The sequence below is a fragment of the Nannospalax galili genome, unplaced genomic scaffold (assembly GCF_000622305.1).
Source record: "Nannospalax galili isolate Female #2095 unplaced genomic scaffold, S.galili_v1.0 scaffold1307, whole genome shotgun sequence".
NCBI classification, from domain to species: Eukaryota; Metazoa; Chordata; class Mammalia; order Rodentia; family Spalacidae; genus Nannospalax; species Nannospalax galili.
This window is the reverse complement of record NW_008357035.1, coordinates 1,128,707-1,147,864: the sequence shown is the minus strand read 5'-3', so window position 1 is coordinate 1,147,864 and position 19,158 is coordinate 1,128,707. Positions and strand designations below refer to the sequence as shown.

At 54.4% G+C, this 19,158-nt stretch overlaps 1 protein-coding gene across 2 annotated transcripts in view; it reads left to right on the top strand.

Annotated features, from left to right (window-relative positions):
• Nucleotides 1-19,158, top strand: part of Shank2 (SH3 and multiple ankyrin repeat domains 2) — a 523,081-nt gene that overhangs the window by 361,079 nt on the left and 142,844 nt on the right. The gene's annotated exons all lie outside the window — the stretch shown is intronic.

Here is a 19,158-nt window from a genome sequence, read left to right as displayed (position 1 = left end):
GCCACCAGGAATAGGTGTAGCTAGTGGTCACCGGGAATGGATGTCATCAGTGGCCACCATTGATGCCATAGCCAATAGTTGATATTAATGGACATGTCAAATGGTCATCACGGGAGTGGGGACATGGCTCAGTAGGTGAAACATTGGATATGTAAGCATGAACACCTGAGTTTGAGCTCCGGAACCCATGCAAAGCCCACCATGGGTGGACAGAGCTGACAGCATAATGAACAGATGTTGAACAGTCACATGAATGGACCATGGCCAGTGGTCAACACAAGCATCCGTGACTATTGACCCTGAGGCAAGTCTGTCAGGGATGGATTCTAGGGGCCATAGGAGTGGCCGCAGGGCAGCCGAGATGGGCAAGAATGTACTGAGTCAGTGGCCAGACATGTATAGCCCACAGAGGTGCCTGCTGCAGGCTGAGGCAGTCAGGTGTACAGGTGTCCCCAAGGCACACCCGGCAGGCTCTCAGAAGATGCCCATACTGAGCCCCATCTCTGGCCAAGGCCAAGTGTTCCGGACCCTCCTCTAGGTAACAGGAAGAGTCTTTGGTCCCTGACTTGGGAGTAGAGAGAACAGGGATCCCTCTGATTCACTGTTGTCTGGGCCAGTACAGCAGCCAAACTGCTGATCTGCATTTGTCCCTCCTCCCTGCACCTCTACACTGTGTCTTCTCCGGGATAGGACTGGGACTGACTCTCCCTTGTCTCCTTCTCCTTGTCACCTGAGATAGGGCCTGGAAAATGCTCAAAGAAGGAGAGAAAGGGAGTAGATGGATGGATGGATGTTGGATGATAGACGGATGGATGGGTGGATGTTGGATGAATGGATGGAGGGGTGATGGATGGATGGATGGATTAATGGATGGAGGGGTGATGGATAGATGGATGAATGAATGGGTGAGTAGATGGATGGATGTTAGAAGGATGGATGATAGATGGATGGATGGATGGCTATTAGATGGATCATGAACGATGGGTTATGAATGATGGATGATGGGTGAATTTGGAAGGGTGAATGATGGGTGATGGATGGGTGGGTAGATACATGGATTTATGTTAGGTTGATGGATGAATGGATGTTAAATGGATCATGAATGATAGATGGATTATGAATAATGGATTATGGATGGATGGATGAGTGATGGATGGGTGGGTAAATATATGAATTTATGTTAGATGGATGGATGGATGGATGGATGAGTGAATGACGAATAAGTTGGTGTTAAATAGATGATGGGTGATGGGTGGATATTAGATGGATCATGATAGATGAATGGATGGATGTTATCTGGATATATGATGGGTGGATGCATGGATTTATGGGTAGATGGACGCACTGATGAGTGAGTAGGTGGGTGGATGACTCAGGATGAGGAAAAGTGTCCAGGTTGGCCCAAATGCTGAGGTCTCTCCCTAGGCAGTAGTGAGCACAGTGTTGGTGTTCAGTAAATCCTGAAGAGGAAGGGACTTGGGTACCCAGTGCCAAGCATAATGCCATGCAAAGACCTCAGTGCATCCAAAGGAGCTTCAGCTGACCCCTGTCCCCACAGGGCTTTGCTGCTCCACCCTTCCAGGCCAGAGTGAAACGGTGGGCACCTGGACGTACTGTCACAGCTGGAAAGCAGCACAGCCCTGCCACCTCTGTGGGAAGGCTTGGCCGTGAGTGCCTGCTGCTGTCTGTGAGATTTCCTCTTAGAGAGGTCTGGCTGGGTGGCCAGTCTGTCCACGCTCCTGGGCCACCGCCAGCCAATCAGCAGAGCTTAGCTCTTCAGACACATGCTGATTAAACCCAGCTCTGCTAGCCAAGGTCAAGGTGGAGCTGGCATGGTGACCAGAAGCCTGGCGTGGCAGATGGCACGCTTGTGCCCCAGGTGCCCTGGCCTGGACTTGGCCCCGTGGAGCTGCAGCATTTGTGGATAAGCAGGATTTAGCAGCAAGTGAAAAGGCCGAGCTTAGTGGCGGTGGGGGCTATGTTGTAGGCTGGAGCTGGGAGAGGGAGAGGAGAGGACACGGGCGTGGATGGAAAGCACGTCCTTGGAAGGGCTCAGGCAGTGTGGATTTCTCTAGCACTACCGGGGACCATGACTGGGGACTGAGATTGGCTGTCAAGGGAAATGTTGTGTCAAGAGTGACCCCAGGCCCTTGGCTTCATCTTTTCCACACCACGTTCTTCCCACCCACAAATGTACAAGGTCAGGGCCTTACCCCTCCCCTTCTGACCTTAGGACAGAGTCAGACCCATGGCCCTTCTTCCTCCTGAAGACACACAGGCAGATGCACAGGCTTCACTGGAAGAGCCACAGCAGTCAGCAGGGCAGGGCTGCGACCCCAGGGCACAAGGCTGAGCGGGGCGCTTGTCCACCCTGCTTGGTGCTCTATCTTTTACTCTCTGTGGTCACTGGTGGGCAGGGCTCCACCCTTTGTTGTGACCCGTGCTGTCCTAGTGTGGAGAGAGTGACACACAGGGCCAGCCCCGCCCCCGGCAAAATAGGGTAGCCTTGAGCATTCATGGCTTGTGTTTCTGGGCCCATTTTTCATTCTTCAGGGCAGTGAGTGGCTAGGCTGATGAAGTGGTGGCAATCTTAGACTAGACATCACACCTGTGACAAGGGAGGGCCATGGACAGGTGCCAGAGAGCCTTGGCCTCACCCCTGATTTGTCTGTTCACCCATCCATCCATATATCTGTCCATTCATGTACCATCTATTCATTTATCTACCCACCCATCCATCCATCCATCCACCCATCTATCCATCCATTCATTCATCTAACCATCCAGCCACTCATCTATATATTTGCCCACCCATCTATACAGTTGCTCATACATCTATTTATCCATCCATCCATTAATTTATCCATCTATCCAACCATCCATTCATTCATCTAACCATCCATCCACCCATCTATACATTCATTTATACAGGCATACACCCATCTATCTATCTGTCCATTCATTTATCCATCTATCCACCCATCCATTCATTCATTTAACCATCCATCCATTCACCCACCCACCCATCCATCCATTCATTCAACCATCTATCCATCCATCCACCTACCCATCTATCCATCCATTTATCCATCCATCATCCACTCATTCATTCATTCAAAAAATGCAGGTAGTGGGGGGGGCATTGTACTGCGTGATTGATGCATACGGTCAACTGAACAGTAGCCTTCAAAGGTGGCCAAATTCTGTTTATATCATCTTCTTAGGCAAAAGGGGGTACTTGGGAGATGTGGTGATGTTAAGGCTGTTGCAAAAAGAGGTGGTCCTGGGCTATCTATTAAGGGCCTAGGTGCCATTTCATCTCTTGGACAAAGATGGAGGATGCCCTGTGACCACAGGAGCAGAGACTAGAGAGATTCAGCCACAACCTTCCAGGAGCCAGGAGAGGAGGAGGACCCCCCAGAGCCTCCATGGAAAGTGCATCCTGCTGTTGCTTTGATTCCTGACAGTGACACCTGGGGACAGACTCCTGGCCTCAGTGCTGTAAGGAAATAGACATCTGTTGCTTGACGCTGCCAGGTACATGGTTATTTGTCCCAGCAACTGCAGGAGGCTCATACTGCCTGTGTCTGAGACACACAAAGGTCTTGCACAGGCAGGAAGATGTACCGCCCATTGACAGTGGTGAGGTCTGTGGAGAAGACGATGGTGGGTGGAAAGCGGTTGCCACATTACATGGAGACACCATTGCAGATCTTTCTAGAAAAGTTGAGAAAACCAAAGATGGGGGAGGGGAAGGCAGGAAGGATAAAGAGGAGAGACCCACACTGTCTCAGACCCTGATACTCACATGAGCTAGACAGGAGGCCACCTGGAAGGCTGAGGCCAGCAGGGAGATGTGCCCTCAGAGCTGGCCTGGAGGGACTCGACTCAGAGGATGCACTGACACTCCTGTTTGAGCCCCAGTTTAGTTCCTCTCTGGTGATCCACCTGGACACATCCCTTACCTCATGTGCCTCAGCTCCCAACCCTGTGAGGTGACCCCTGACCCTAGGCCTGAGTGATGTCCCCAAGCCCAGAGCATCCACTTTGGTGGCATCATCCCCTGTCTTCCCAAGGTCCTTCTACAAAGCAGGACCTGCCTTAGCTTGTTCATTCCACCGTCCTCCCATCACATCATCTCCTGGCCTGTGTCTATGACAATGTGTCCAGTGATGCTGGACGACCTACGGGATGAGGGCTCCCGGCTGCCTTTCTCCATGCCTGGCTACATGGCCCCAGGCAAACGGGCACTTCTGCCTGTCCACCCTGCCCATGGCCATGGATGTGTAAAGAAAACAGCACTTTGGATGTGAGGGTGACCTGACAGTGACACCTGTCACCCCACTGATTGCCACAGTTGATCTGACTGACCTGGCTGACTGGGGGTTCCCTTCTACCCTACCACTCCATGTGCATCCCTACTGAGGCTGTGAGCTCAGTGCAAGAGGGCACCTTCCCTGACAGAGAAGGACCAGTCTTCAGTCAGGGGCATGAGTAACCATACTCCCTGGCTGGAGCCTCCACCCGAAGCCCTTAAGAAACAGAACCAGGGGCCGGGTATAGTGGTACATGCCTTTAATCCCAGCACTGGGGAGGCAGAGGCAGTTGGATCTCTGTGAGTTCAAGGCCAGCCTGGTCTACATAGTGAGTTCCAGGACAGCTGGGACTACAGGGAGACCCTGTCTCAAAAAGACCTCCCCCCAAGAAAAGATACCTTTCCCTCTAAGAAACTGAACCATGGCTGGAGAGATGGCTCAGTGGTTAAGAGCACTGGCTGACTGCTCTCCCAGAGAATCCAAGTTCGAATCCCAGCATCCACATGGCACCTAACAACTGTCTATAACTCCAGTTCCAGGGAATCTGATACCCTTTCTGGCCTCCCCAGGCATTGCATGACACAGGTGCACTTACATACATGCAGACAACATACTCTTACACATAAAATAAAAATAATAATTTTTTTAAAAGCTTAAAAACAAAGGACCAGAACCTTGGGGTCCATCTCAAGACAGCCGGGGGCACAGAAATACATAGGGTGAGCATCACACTCCCCACAGAGAAGAGACCACCGCACAGCCTGACTTGGCCTCAGCCTTTGCCAGTGCTCTTCCGTCCTTCCCAGTACTCTTCCGTCCTTCCCAGTGCTCTTCCGTCCTTCCCAGTGCTCTTCTGTCCTTCCCAGTGCTCTTCCGTCCTTCCATACATCTTAGCAGGTCCCCGGGAGGTTCACCTTCTTCTGTCTGTCCCTTGGCAGGCAGCTTCCATGTGGATCCCTGCAGGTGACTTTTGTAGTAAGTGGTCTCCTGGGGGGTGGTTCAGGGTTTCCTGTTTGGGCCACTACAACACCTGCATAGGGCCACTCTTGTAGCTGTGAACAGATCTTCCCTGGAAGGCTGAGTGTGGTACAGAACCTCTCCCTACCACCTTGTTCCAGGCTGCAAACATTAACCTGTGTCCACTAGGAAGCATTTGGCTACAAGTAACCAAAACCTCACTACAAAGACTGAGGTAATGGTGTTTCTAGAAGAGAGCAGGGCCAGTATCCGCTCCACACACCCACAGCAGCTTGGCCAGTCTCTGGTCATTTTACTCATGATTGCAAGGTGGCAATTGCAGCTCCAGCCATCACATGAGAAGGGAGCGTACTTCTCCAGTGTCCCACCCAAGTGCCTGACTCTTTCCCCGAGGCCCCAGCAAACTGGCCCTCTAACCTCATTGGCTAAATCCGTGTCCTTTGGGAGGCCGGGAAAGCGTGTGTCTACCTTTTGCAGAGTCTGTTGTGAAAAGCAAAGAGGGGAGCAGAGCAGAGAAGTGTGGGAAGCTGGACACGGGGAAAGGACAAGGCTCACCCTCCTTTCTCTAAGCCCCCAGGATACAGGAGGTGGAACAGCAAGAGCCTCCTAGGCAAGGTGGCCTTTGAAGTGGGTCTTGAGGAAGGAATAGGATTCACGCAGTTGGAGTTCGCATGTAGGGAATGTGTTTCAGGTAGAAGTTGAAGTACAGGGCTGGTACTACAGCTCAGTGGTAGAGCACTCACCCGGCATGTGTGAGGCCTGAGGGTCAATTCTCGGCACTGCAGAAGTGCAAGTCTAAGAATGTCTTCCTGGGATCCTGGGAGAGGTTGCTCTCCTGACCCGGGGCCAGCTTGTCCCACTGGAATCCCCAGGTAGGGCTGGTGCGTCCACTCCAGGCCAGCTCTGCGCTTGCTAACTTGTCCCCGAGCTCTTCGGGGCGGTCTCCTCCTCGTCCTTTCCCTCCTGCCATTGACCAGCCCACAGAGTGTGGCCACCACTTCCTTGGGGAGTTTTTGGCTTGGAGCCTGACCTGCACAGGCAGAATCTCAGATCCCCCCCGCCATGCTCTTGGTGCTCTCCTAAGGCTCAACCAGTTCTCAGCTGGGCTGTTGGGGCCACTCTCCTCGCCCCGTCATCCTGTGATGGGGGCTGTGAGCAGCCAGGTCCCTCTGGCTGAGCGTATCACAGGCTCCTAGGGCGCTGCCTCTCCTGCCTCCCCTGCTGCTGTGTACGCATGCATTGATGGCTCCTTCTCTGTGGACCTGGTCTGTAGAAGTCACTATGATGTGTGACTCACACGTGGAGGCTCACATCTGTACTCAGAAAGCTGAGACAGGGGGATTGCCACAGGTCTGAGGCCAACATGGGCTGCATATAGTGAGCTCCAAGCCAGGGTGGTCTATACAGTGAGACCCTGTCTCAAATAAAACTAAAACAGAAACAAAAAAAGAAGAGTCGCTTCCTCCCGGGGGAAGCGGTGCGGGTCCAGTCAATCACACTGGGAGTGCTCAGAGCCGTGAACAGTCATTAGGATAATTGCTATATTAATTACCACTTGATAATTATTTCCCATGAAGGCAGAGTCCAGGCAGACCTCAACTGTGAGTCAAGCTAGGGGTGAGGCGACACTTTGCTTTTTGCAAAAGGTTCTCTATTCAGCCTCTGAGCTTTCTAGGGCAATGACAGTTGACCTGATTTCCACACCACTCGGTGGTATATTAAGCCAGGCACACCTGTACCAGACCGTGTCACCACGGCTTCTGCGGAGGATAAATCCTTTTCTTAGCTCTCGCTACAGGCGATTACACCCCGTGTGTGTGTTATTTGTGTCCGTACAAGTCTTGTCAGAACACCCAAGGCCTGTCCTTAGAAACCCCAGCCCAAGGCCCACTGCCTGTTTTTGTCAATAAAGTTTTATTGGAACACAGCCCTGACTGTGCATTTAGGTGTTGGTATGGCTCCTTCTGCATCACACTAGCAGGGTGGGGCATTCCCGTAGGGCCTGGAATGTTACCTCTCTGGATCTTTATAGGAAAGATGTCAGTGCCTAATTAGGAACATTTTCGGAGAACTTAAACTCTCCTACCTGCCTGGATACCAAAGCAGCACTGGGAAGATGGAGGCAGGAGAATCAGGAGCTCAAGGCCAGCCTGGGCTACGTGATACCCGGTCTCAAAAAATCTAAATAAACAAATAGGGTCAGGAATGTGGCTAAGCTGGTAGAGTGCTTGCCTAGCATGCACAGAGCCCTGGGTTCAATCCCAGAACCTGATAAACTGGGTTTGGTGGCACATGCCTGTCATCCTACCATTGGGGAGGTAGAGGAGGAGGAAGTGTTTAAGGCCAGCCTCAGCTACATGGAGAGTCTGAGGCTAGATGGTTAAATGAGACTCTGTCTCTGAAAAGGAGGGAGGGAAGAACGGGGGACAGGATCCATCTTAAAGAGGATCTCAGACTCAGCTACTTTGGGAAACTTCTTGGGTGCCACTCACCTCCAAGCACCACTTGGGACAGAAGACAGCCACATACTGAAGTAAGAAACCCATCAACAGGGGGCCTCCACAGCCCCTCAGAGGACACGGCAGCTACAGAATTCTCTCCTCCGTTTTGTGTTGAGACATATCCACAGCGCTCAGTATAACGTGTGCTGTGCAGTGAAACTTGTACCATGGTTCTCATAAGCAGGGGCCAACTGTGACTTGATCTTGGGTGAACTTGGGCTTCTTGTGGCTTTTAGGGTGGGCAAGCCCAGGGGGTGCTGTGGATTCAGTGGGAGCTCCTGCCCTAGGACCCGGGTCCCAGTTGACTTTACTTATTTTTAAAAATACATTTATTTTATTTATTTGTAGCCGTGTATGTGCAATTCCATGGCACTCGTGTGGAGGTCAGAGGACAACTTGCAGGACTCAGTTCTCTCCTTCCACCATGTTGGTCCTGGGGATGGAACTCAGGTCATCGGGCTTGGCAGGCTCTGTAACCTGCTGAGCCATTTCGCCAGCCTCCGTGTATGTTTTGACTCCCATGGTTCACAGCCAGCGGGTGTGTCCCCCAAACCACCACCCAAGGACCAGAGAGGAGGCAGGCAGTTTCAGAAGAGCTGGCACCTGTCCCCGTTCTGCCCCATGGTGTCCTTTTGGGCTAGCTCTGAGATAGACAGATGGGGTAGGCCTGGCCTGTCATTCTAATTAGCAAATTAAGGGGGTGGTACAACCAGCCTCTACTCCAGGCAGCTGGACGGCACTGAGGTGTTCTTCCACTGAGAGGGTTCCACATGGAGTGGAGGTCTGGGACTTCAGAGCAGCCCTGTCCTGACCACTCTCACACACCCACTGGGAACAGCCTCCAGCCCTGAGGGTCACTAGACCCACAGAATCAGGAGCCGTGGGGTGGGAGGGTCTCAATTGGACCACTGAACTCTGCCCACAGGGGTGGCCTGGGATACACTCATGATTCCAAAAGTGAAGGCCGTGTTGCTGCAGAGCAGGACAGGGAGTCACCATGTCTCACAAGCTGCACACGCACACACCCACTGGGAACAGCCTCCAGCCCTGAGGGTCACTAGACCCACAGAATCAGGAGCCGTGGGGTGGGAGGGTCTCAATTGGACCACTGAACTCTGCCCACAGGGGTGGCCTGGGATACACTCATGATTCCAAAAGTGAAGGCCATGTTGCCGCAGAGCAGGACAGGGAGTCACCATGTCTCACAAGCTGCACACACAGGACGGGGAGTCACCACATCTCACAAGCTGGAGTCACCACGTCTCACAAGCTGCACACGCAGGATGGGGAGTCACCACGTCTCACAAGCTGCACATGCAGGACGGGGAGTCACCACGTCTCACAAGCTGGAGTCACCACGTCTCACAAGCTGGAGTCACCACGTCTCACAAGCTGCACACGCAGGACGGGGAGTCACCCATGTCTCACAAGCTGCACACGTTGTCTGGCTTGGGTGTTGCTGAGGAAACCCATGGCTGAGAGGATACCTGAAGCTGGTATTCTATAGTCCAGAAACCCAGGCTACCCTAGGATCCTGCCCAAGACCGTGCTGCCCAGCCCCACCTGTGCTGGGACTAGAAGGCGGTGTTGCACTTTTGGAGAGTTAGGCCAAAGCCAAGCAGGCAACAGAGGAAAGCGAGACAGAACGAAAGTCCGGGCAACTGTGACTGCATTTCTGCATTCCCCAGGCAGATGCCCAGGGATCCACCAGTGACCACATCCTGGCTCCCAAAGACCACAGTAGATTTGTGCAGAGAACATAGGCCGTGCAGAGGCGTTGTGATGATGGGACCTGCCCTAGGAAAGGGAAGATAGCAGCCAACTGGAGTAATAGTGGCCTGATCACAAGAGGTCTTAACCATAGTGGGGATTTTTCAATATTATTCTCCAAATGGTGAGAAGTGGGAGATACACGGTCTGATTTAAGGTATTTTTATTAATAAAGGAGCCAAGGAGCCAATTTGGGGGAGACTCAGCAGCAGGCCTTTGTAGGCCCCAGCAGGACTTTCAAAAGGAGAGTGTGAGTCCTGGGTGACTCTGTCTTAACTTCCAGAAGCCAGGAGTCCGTGGGGACAGGTAGGGCACCTGTAGGTAGCTCCTGGGGAAGGGGCACCGGGGTTTCTGGGTTTTCATGAGCGCCTCAGCCTTTTCCCTCCATTTTGAGCCAGAGGCATTTCCCCCCAGGGTGCTGCAGGCCACTCCCTGAGGTGTCAAGCACTCTGCTTCCACCCCCATCACCCCCCACCCAGGCTCATGAAGGGCGGGAGGCCTTAGCCCGCAGGGGCAGAATTCTTGAGCTCCTGAAGAGTTGGGAGGAGGCAGCGTCCCTCCCTTGTGGCCGCTGGCTCTCACCTGTCCACTCAACGTGGGGAACCCTATATCTAACGAAGATGTGTCCTACCACCCATACCCCAGGCAGGGCAGCCCCTTCTTAGGAAGGACACCTGAAAGGCCTCCAGTGATACCCACAGGAGGCTCTGCAGAGGACATGTGGCAGAGTCTTGGTTGGTATATGACATTTTCAGAATGCAGCAGGCTCTAGGAAGCACGGGACAGTCTCAAAAGCTCACAGGCTTCCAGACCCTGCTGTGGGCCTAGTCCCTCACCTGGACCATCCCTGCACACCCAGGTTTGTCAAGGCTGCAGTGCACACTCACATCACAAGGGAGGGCAGTGACACCAGCAAAGGGGACTCTGCAAGGACATGCATCCCTCCTAAGCTCGGTGCCTGTCCTAGTTTGTTTCTCCATTGCTGTGACAAAACACTCTGACCACTACCAACTTTGGGAAGAAAGGGTTTATTTGTCTTACACCTCCCAGGTCGCAGTTCGTCAGGGAGCACAAGGTAGGAACTCAGGGCAGGAACCTGGAAGCAGGAACTGGAGCACAGGCCATGGAGGAACGCTGCTTACTGGCTTGCTCCCTTGGCCCCTGCTCAGCCTGCTTTCTTATGCAGCACAGGCCCACCTGCCCAGGGGTGGCACCACCCACAGTGGGCTGGGCCCTCCCACATCACTTAGCCATCAAGAAGATGCCCTTTAGACACGGCCACAGGCCAGTCCAATGGAGGCAATTCCCCAATCGAGGCTCCCTCAACCCAGGTGTGTCAGGTTGACACTAAAGCTATCCAGCACAATGCCCCAGCCCTCCTCTCGGTCCACAGAGCCCCCTCACTTCAGACCCCCACCCAACATCAAAGGCAGGGCATTTCCGGCCTGTCTTCGCCAGCAGGCTCCTGGCAGGTAACGCATCCGATGCTGCTTAGGCAATGCTCGTGGGTGAATTATTACAATGCGACGGGACGATTTAATTTGAATCAAGTTCTATGCTTGTGTTGCCATCAGGAAGAGTTTGTATTGCTTATCACACATTAGCGATGAGGGGGGAAATGGCTGTAATAAACACTGGCAAGGCGGTTCATAATTGCCGAGCTGAAAAACGGCTTGTGGGGGGGGGCGCGATGCGTGCGGTCTCCATAGGGTAGGATTGACATGGCGACACCCCCACTCATCCAGTAAGAGAGAGTGGTTCCCGGGAGCAGGAGGAGTCCCTTCCACGAAGGGCTGACCCAGCTCCTTCACCGTGACACAGTTCACACTGCCAGGAACACCTCTGCTGTCACTCAAATCCCAGGGTGGCATCAGGGGCGAAGCTTCATGGTCCAGAAGTGTGAGTCACACCAGTCTATACTCCCACCACAAAGCAGCAGGCAGGATGCTAGAGGGTGACCGTGTGTGTACTTAAGGTCCAAAGAACCCCACCCTGCCTTGGTGGCAAGTGACAGGGGACGGGGAACACCCTCCCACCCCACCCCACCCCACTCCCCCCCACCCGCTGTCCAACAGGCTCTCCAGTCTTTCGCTGGACCAGGCGGTCCTGTCCCTGCCCATCCACAGAGACGCCCTCTGTGCTACTCTGCAGCCAACCTGCTGCCGTGAACCAGTCGCAAGAGCCCAGCTGGCATCTCCGCCTGGCTGAGCTGGGACACCTGTTGAGCCCCAGTCCCTGCCGCCGCGCCCCACAGGGGGACTGACAGCTTCCTGCACAGCCCTACCCTTCCTCACTGGCAGAACCCAGAAATTTCTAGGACATGGACTGTCCCTATGGCTCCCTGGAGACACCGCTTTCTAATAGTACTACAGTTCCTGCCTGCAGGGGCCCCGAGGTTCGGTCAGAGTGGGGCTCTCAGCCTCCCACTCCCTGCACCTGAACTCCTGGAGGACGACGCTCTGTTGGATTGTGTGTCTCTTTCCTCTGGGTACCAGTTCCCCTCACAGCCCAGCCCAGACCCAGTGAAAGCCCCCCACCTACGCTGAGGCCCTGACCCCATATACATTTTGGCTCAGTCTTCTAAAGTGACGCACTACATTTGGCCCCGGACACATTCAGCTGTGAGGCACTGTGGCTATTGCCCTGCGATGCCCATGACACAGCTCTTAATAACTGACAGCGCTCGAGATTTCTCCCAAGGTGAGAAAAATCTAACTTGCAAGTATTTTTCACATCCAAAGGAATGGTGTTTACAGATACCAGATTCAACAGGGATAGAGCTGACCCTGTGCAAGATCGCAGAGACGCTTAATCAAATGCAGGCTGGCTTCCATGTTGCTGATAAGCCCTGTGGATTTGCGAGCCAGTACATTTATTTCCCAGCTTGCAAATAGGCTTGAAGTTTGCAGCCAAAGCCTGGGGACGGCTGGAGTCTCTACTCGTCAGGATGATGCTGGAACAGCCCTGTCACCTCCTGCTGGTGGCCTGTGCTGCCTTCCACACACCTGCATGGGCTCCACTGGCCGGGGCCACCCCTAGCAGGGCTCTGCCGAGTCCCTCTTCTGTCAGCCTTTGTCCCTGCTAGTGTGTGTGTGGGGGGTGGGAATCCTGACATCTGGACCCTTCTGACACCCAGATCCTTCGTGGCTCCAGCTTCTCCCCCAACGCCTTCCAGAACCCTACTCTAAAAAGAGTCACAGATAAAACACACCCTCTGTCTCATCCATAGGCCATTCTCTCTATCTGAAAAGGACAACAGGGTCCCAGGAAGGTTGTTCTAGAAGGGTAGGCCACTTCCACCCAAGGGGTCTTAGCCACCTGTGTGTGTCAACCCTGGGTCACTCCCCTGGAAAAATGCCTTCTTAGGTAAATGACTTGGGTCTCTGGCACAGCACCTTGCTTCCCAGTCTGGCCCTGGCATCGGCTACGTATGCACATAGGTGATGCCCTGGACATCAGGCAGGGATCCCTGCTCCTCAGCCTCACAGCCACACCCACCCACTCCTGGTCACACTGCACCTCTGCCTCCTCCATGGGAGGCCTTCCAGACTGCGGCCCCACAGCACTACCTCCTCTGTTGTTGACTAAGCAATTTTCCGTGACCACTGGATCTATTTTGACTTCCCAACACACCCGGGTGTGAGTATCCTGAACCAGGAGGTCCAGAACCAGAAAAGGTATCCGCTCAGAGCTCTGTCAGAGATGCCAGAGATCCAAGGTATGGGCAGCCCAGACTCCACTCGGCCTCCATACCTGTTCCCTGTGTCCTTGGGGGAACATCAGTCAATCCACTTACGTTCCATATCTCAGTGGGGCCAGACTAGGTCCAATCTTCTCCCTTCAAATGCCAAGCACCCAGTAAGCCATCAGCTGACACATAGTAGGTATTCACTAAGACCTGAGTTAATTGGCTAACAGGGCAGCTTCATGTGGCCCACAGCTGCTTCTGGCCTGAAGCCAAACCCCGTGAGAGGAAAAAACAAAGCAACTTGATTGTCAGGGCCACCATCCCCTTGGGAAGCTCGAGAGTGGCCGAAGATAGCCATCGGGTCCACACCCACAGCCCTGTGTTCAGATCACCCTTCCCGACCAGCACACAGGCCACCTGGGGCCCCTCACACACAGGGTCTCCTTGGCCGAGGCCTGGCTGCCCAGACCTGCAAGTCTACACTCCCCATCAGGACCAGCTGTGGCCCTGAAGAGCCCCCAAAGGCTGACACCCAAATGCCACCTGCTCTGAGGTACACACAGCCTCGTGGACCAGGCACAGGGCCACCTTCCCTGTTGACCCAACCTCACACCCCACAAGAGAGTGGCACCTCTGGGCCACTCTAAATGCTGCTTGGTAGCCAGGTGTGTTGGTTAATACGGCCAACCTGATAGGGGTCTAGAGTCACTTAGGAAACAAAGCTCAGGATGTATCTTTGAGGGAGTTTCTAGACTGAGTTCACTGAGGTGGGAGGACCCAGCCTGAATGTGGGGGGCACCATCCCATGAACGGGGGTCCTGGGCTGAATAAAAAGGAGTGAGCTGAGCACAAATGCATCTCTGTGTTCCTGACGGTGGATGCTACGTGACCAGGCACCCCACATCCTGCTGCCATGCCTACACACTGGGATGGACTGTGTCTTCAAGCTATGAGCTAGAATAAACCTTTCTTCTTTAAGTTACTCTTGTCAGGTATTTTGTGACAGCAATGAGGAGGGTAACTAAAACACCAGGCGTGGTGGCTCACACCTAAGTTCTCAGCAACTCAGCAGGCTGAGGATGGAGGCTCACCAAGAGTTCAAGTCCAGCCTGGGCTATAGAGTGAGACGTTGTCTTCAAAAGCCAAAATAAAAAATAAATTTAAAAATACCACTTGGGGCTTGGCCACCAGGGGTCTTGAAAGGTAGACACTAGAAACCTCTTCATGCCACAGGAGTGAGAGACTGTGGCCCCAGTCCCCATATATACAAAGTGGACCTGATGGACAGAGACTAGCAATAGCCACCTTCTGCCTGTGGCTCCCAGGAGACTGCAGACACAGGCTGTCCCCCAGAGGGCAATGTGTTTTCTATGTAGGCATCTTTTCCATTCTCCACGGCAACCTTTGTGTGAACTAGAGGAAGAAACTGCCCCTTCCTCAAGGTCCTGCGGTCTGCCCACAAAGCTGTAACGAACACATGACCAGAGATGGGAACTCTGGGTAACGCTGTCTGTATTTGTGCTGTGCACGCCTGCGCCCCATTGTACTTGGCAGACTGGGTTCTCCCCCTTCACCTTCCAATGGAGGAGACGTTAGGGGTGGGTTAGAACCCTCCTTCCCTGCTCAGAAAACATTAGAAAGAGTGCCGCTATCTCGTATTTGTGTTGGGGAACAATCACAGGTGGATACCACAATCATGTGAGAGGCTGAAAAGATCAAGGTGCATGGGGACTTGTGCACGGTGCCCATAGCAAATGCTTCACACACCAGACAAGTGACGGGTGGGGGAACGGGATTCCAGCAGAGGTTTAGGTGAGGTCACTCAGGAGCAGGGTGGGGGGCATGAGTACCTTGGGTAGCAGCCTGGGCTGAGTCTGAAGGCAGCTCTGCTGTGGTGGCTGGGCAGATGTTACCAGGGCCTTGGGCAGGGTGAGCTCTGGTGACAGCAAAGTGCCAGGTGCAGTCTGCAAAGCTTCTAATGGTGGACACGCTGTCACCCAGGATCAGGTCATTGGTGAGCAGACAGAAGGAGCCACTGAGAGTCTGTGTGTCTAGGAAGGCCCTGTGGTCATCCTCAGTCACTCAGCTCTGTTCTGCAGGGGGTCACCCCCCTACCCCCAGCCTCAAGCCCTACACCATGGGGTGCTGTGGGATTTGGGGTGATCTGTGATAACAGGTCACTGCCTTTCAGGAGCTCAAGTTCTTTGGGGGGGGGGTCATTTGCCTTGGGTCATAGCACAAAAGGTTACCTGGACTGCTGAGGGCAGTGTCCCAGTGCTAACTCTGCCCACAGTGGTGTGTCTGGGAGTGATGACTCCATGTCTGGTCCTAGGTTTTCACCCACTCTGCAGGAGAAACTGATGCCTTTAGCAGCCAGGCTGGTGAATGTCTGAGCTGGAGCTTAGGCCCAAGGCCTTTTGGTGACTAAGGGCAGTGGGGACATGGCAGGCAGGGTGGGGCTTAGATCCTGACACAAGCACAGGAAAGAGGAACCATCCTTCCCCCAGTGGGAGGTAGGATGGGAGGTCTGACTACACACACAAGGCCAGGACCATCACAGCCTAAGGCAGCTAGAGTGTTGCGGAGGGTCAGGAGCTGGGAGAGGGATCTGGCCCAGAATGGGGAGGTAAGATGAGGTCTAGCCTGGGAATGGGGAGGTGGGAGGTGGAGAAGAGGTGTGTGATGTCACTGATGCCTCCAATGGTGGCTCTTTTTAAATTTCTTTTTTAAACTTATTTTTATTTTATGTGTGTGTTTGACCTGCATGTATTTAAGTGCACCCATATCATGCAGTGCCTACAGATGCCAGAAGAGGGCATCAGATCCCCTGGAACCAGAGTTACAGATGGTTGTTAGCCGCCATGTGGGTGCAGGAATGGAACCCAGGTCCCAGTGCTCTTAACTGTTGAACCGTCTCTCCAACCCCTACAGTGGCCCTTTAAAACTGGAGCAGTCACTGCAGTATTTCTGCTGATTACCCACCAGGGGCCTCCCTGAGGATGTGGGGTGCAAGAATGTTTTGCACCCTCCCCCTGGGGCCCCGTGAGGTTCTCATTTTGTACAAGGACATCTGAGGCTCAGAAGGTCAGCATGACCTTGGGGTCAGAGCCACATTTGGCTTTGAGCTAAGCTCAGCGACACCCCCAAAGACCACAAATGGTCAGGAGGAGACAGCCAGTGTCCAAGCAGTGAGTAGGGGGCCGCTGACAGGAAACGTGCAACCTGCTTTTGAGATGCAATGGGAAGGATAGGGGTGGCGGCTCGGTGTCCTTAGGTCCTGCAGTTGATGAAGTACATGCTGGGAGCCTTCCCTGGCTTCCCCCCTGAGCCAGGCAGAGGCAGGTACTGTTGCTTGCTTGTGTCCCAGGGGAACCCTCAGCTCAGGTGATTGCCACCAGCCCCCAGCATCTTAGCACATGGAGAGAAGGAGGGCAGGGAGGCCTAGCAGAAGGGCCTGGGCCCTGGCACCCCAGTCCTCAGAAAGAGAGACTTCCACGGAGAAGGGTGTGCACTAGCAGGGTACGGCGCAGCCTGGTCAGTGAGGGCGTCCTGGAGCCAGGGCAGGTGAGTCCCTGTGGGACTTTGAAGGAAAACAGGAGGTGTGGCCATAAAAGGTATCCTGTAAAAGACCCGAGTCTGTATTCCAATTAGCCAGGGTGGGCAATAGAGAGAGAGCAAAGGGTACAGGGCCTGACACAAACTTCCTTTGCCAAGGTGTCTTGTAGACCCCTGATTCCACAGCAACAAGCCCCACCCCACCCCAGCTGTCTTCCCAACCCATCTTGTGGTGGCAGATCCTGGCCACCAGCCAGGCCCTCTCTAGTTACTGACCACAGTTGAAAAGGGCTCCCTGGGGCCTTTCAGCTAAACTGCACCATTATGGGTATGGGGGCATCCAACCCATAGCAGCCCCAAGGGTCTATGGGTCATCCGCACAGCCTGTGCATGTGGGAAGCAGAAAACCAGAGAGCCTGTCACTTCCTCCAGGCCTCAGTCCTTACCTGGCAGGCACGGAGGAGGGGGGGGCGTGTTCCGGAACTGTGCCAGGAGGGACTCACACACCTGTGACCGAGATCCTAGAGACTGGTGGGATGTCTCAGGAGCCAGAACAAGGTTTAGGACTGACCCCTCCCCCCTTGTTACACACACACACACACACACACACACACACACACATACACACACACTGGTAACTGATCATCAGACAGCTGTGTTTTCATTCTGTGTTGTCACTATCCTCGTAGCCACTCCCAGAACACAGGGTCCTCCAGGGCCATTGCCTAGCAGCACCCTGTGATGTAGCTACTGGGTGATTTCTTCAGCTGCGCTCCTAGCTGGGTCCGGAACCTCACCAGCCTTACCTGTGTAATGGGACCTCAAGGGTCACTTCCTTCCCTCACCCTAACCCAGATGTGTCCCAGGATAGCTAATGATATGACCCAACACAAAATTGTAAACTTACTTAAAACACTGTGAGATTATTTCACAATGTGGTGTGTGTGTGTGTGTGTGTTACACAGTCCTTGAGCGTGAACTTTGTAGATGTCCATGTCAACATAGTGTTCCATGTCAGAAGGTTGGGCACACCTCCTAGGCTGGTTAGAAGTGTCTGCCTGCTCCACTGACCCCACAGGGCACTGTGTCCAGGTTACCTGTGTGGCCACCTGTAGGCTGGGCTGCAAGTCAAGGACCAGGAGAACTGGCAGTCACCACTGTGGGACTCACAGCCCATCTCTCCGCCGTGTCCTATGCATCCCCAGGCCTCTTACTCTGGGCCAGGGGGTGGGCGTCTGTCTCCTGCCCCTTTGGGGATGACTTCTGGTCACCCTGTCCTGTCTCGGGACCAGGAGAACTGGCAGTCACCACTGTGGGACTCACAGCCCATCTCTCCACCGTGTCCTATGCATCCCCAGGCCTCTTACTCTGGGCCAGGGGGTGGGGGTCTGTCTCCTGCCCCTTTGGGGATGACTTCTGGTCACCCTGTCCTGTCTCCGCACACCTGAGTTCTCCCACCCCCTGGGACTCTAGAGAAGAAAGCCCCTCCCTCCTCCTCCGGCCCCAACCCCCAGACTTCCTGCCTCCTGACTTACTTCCGGGTGGGCAATGTTTGAATCTCTGGGACGCAGGCAGGCAGCCGGGTCTCCTGCCCCCTCAGCTGCCACTAGAAGGCCAAGCAGGGCGACAGTTAGTGGCTCTCGGGGGCACTGGGTAGCGCCCTTCTGCCCTGTACCCCCATATACACTTCCGGGCAGAGAGAGTTGTTGGTGTTAGTGACAGGAGGCTTTGGTACAGCAAAGTTGGGACTCTTGGATCTGTTTCCTTTTCGAAAAGGAACCGTCATGCAGAGAGAGAAGGAGTGCGGCTTGGGGGTTCCTCCTTGCGGGGAGACCCCACTGCCCTTCCCATCCCCAGAAAGGCATCCTTGTCAGGAGGGAGCCGCTGGCCTCCATGGCTCCCAGGGCACTAAAATGCTCTGCCTCCTCTGGCCCGGAGCCCCTCATCCACCAGCTCGGTGGCCCCCGAGACCAGGAGAGCCACGGCGGGCGCTGGCCCCCTCCTCCCAGCCCAGCCCGCGGATCCTCTGCTCCCGGGATGACGCCCAGGCAGCCGCGCCGGTCGCGCCGTGGGCTCATCAGATGACTGTGGGGGCTCCTGCCGCACACCGCACACCACACTGCCTAGGACGGGGGGAGGGAGGGAGGGAGGGAGGGAGGGGGCGCTGGCTGCAACGCACAGGTCTCCGCGGCCCCAGTGCCTGCTGCTGGCTGCTGCGCGGAGCGGAGCCTGGTCTCCTCCCGAAGCCCCGCAAGAAAAAGCAAAGCAGAGCAGCGGCTTCTCCTTTTCCTCCTCCTCCTCGGCTGCTCTCCTCCGCTTCCCTGGAAGATGCGTCTGGCCGAGGCAGGCC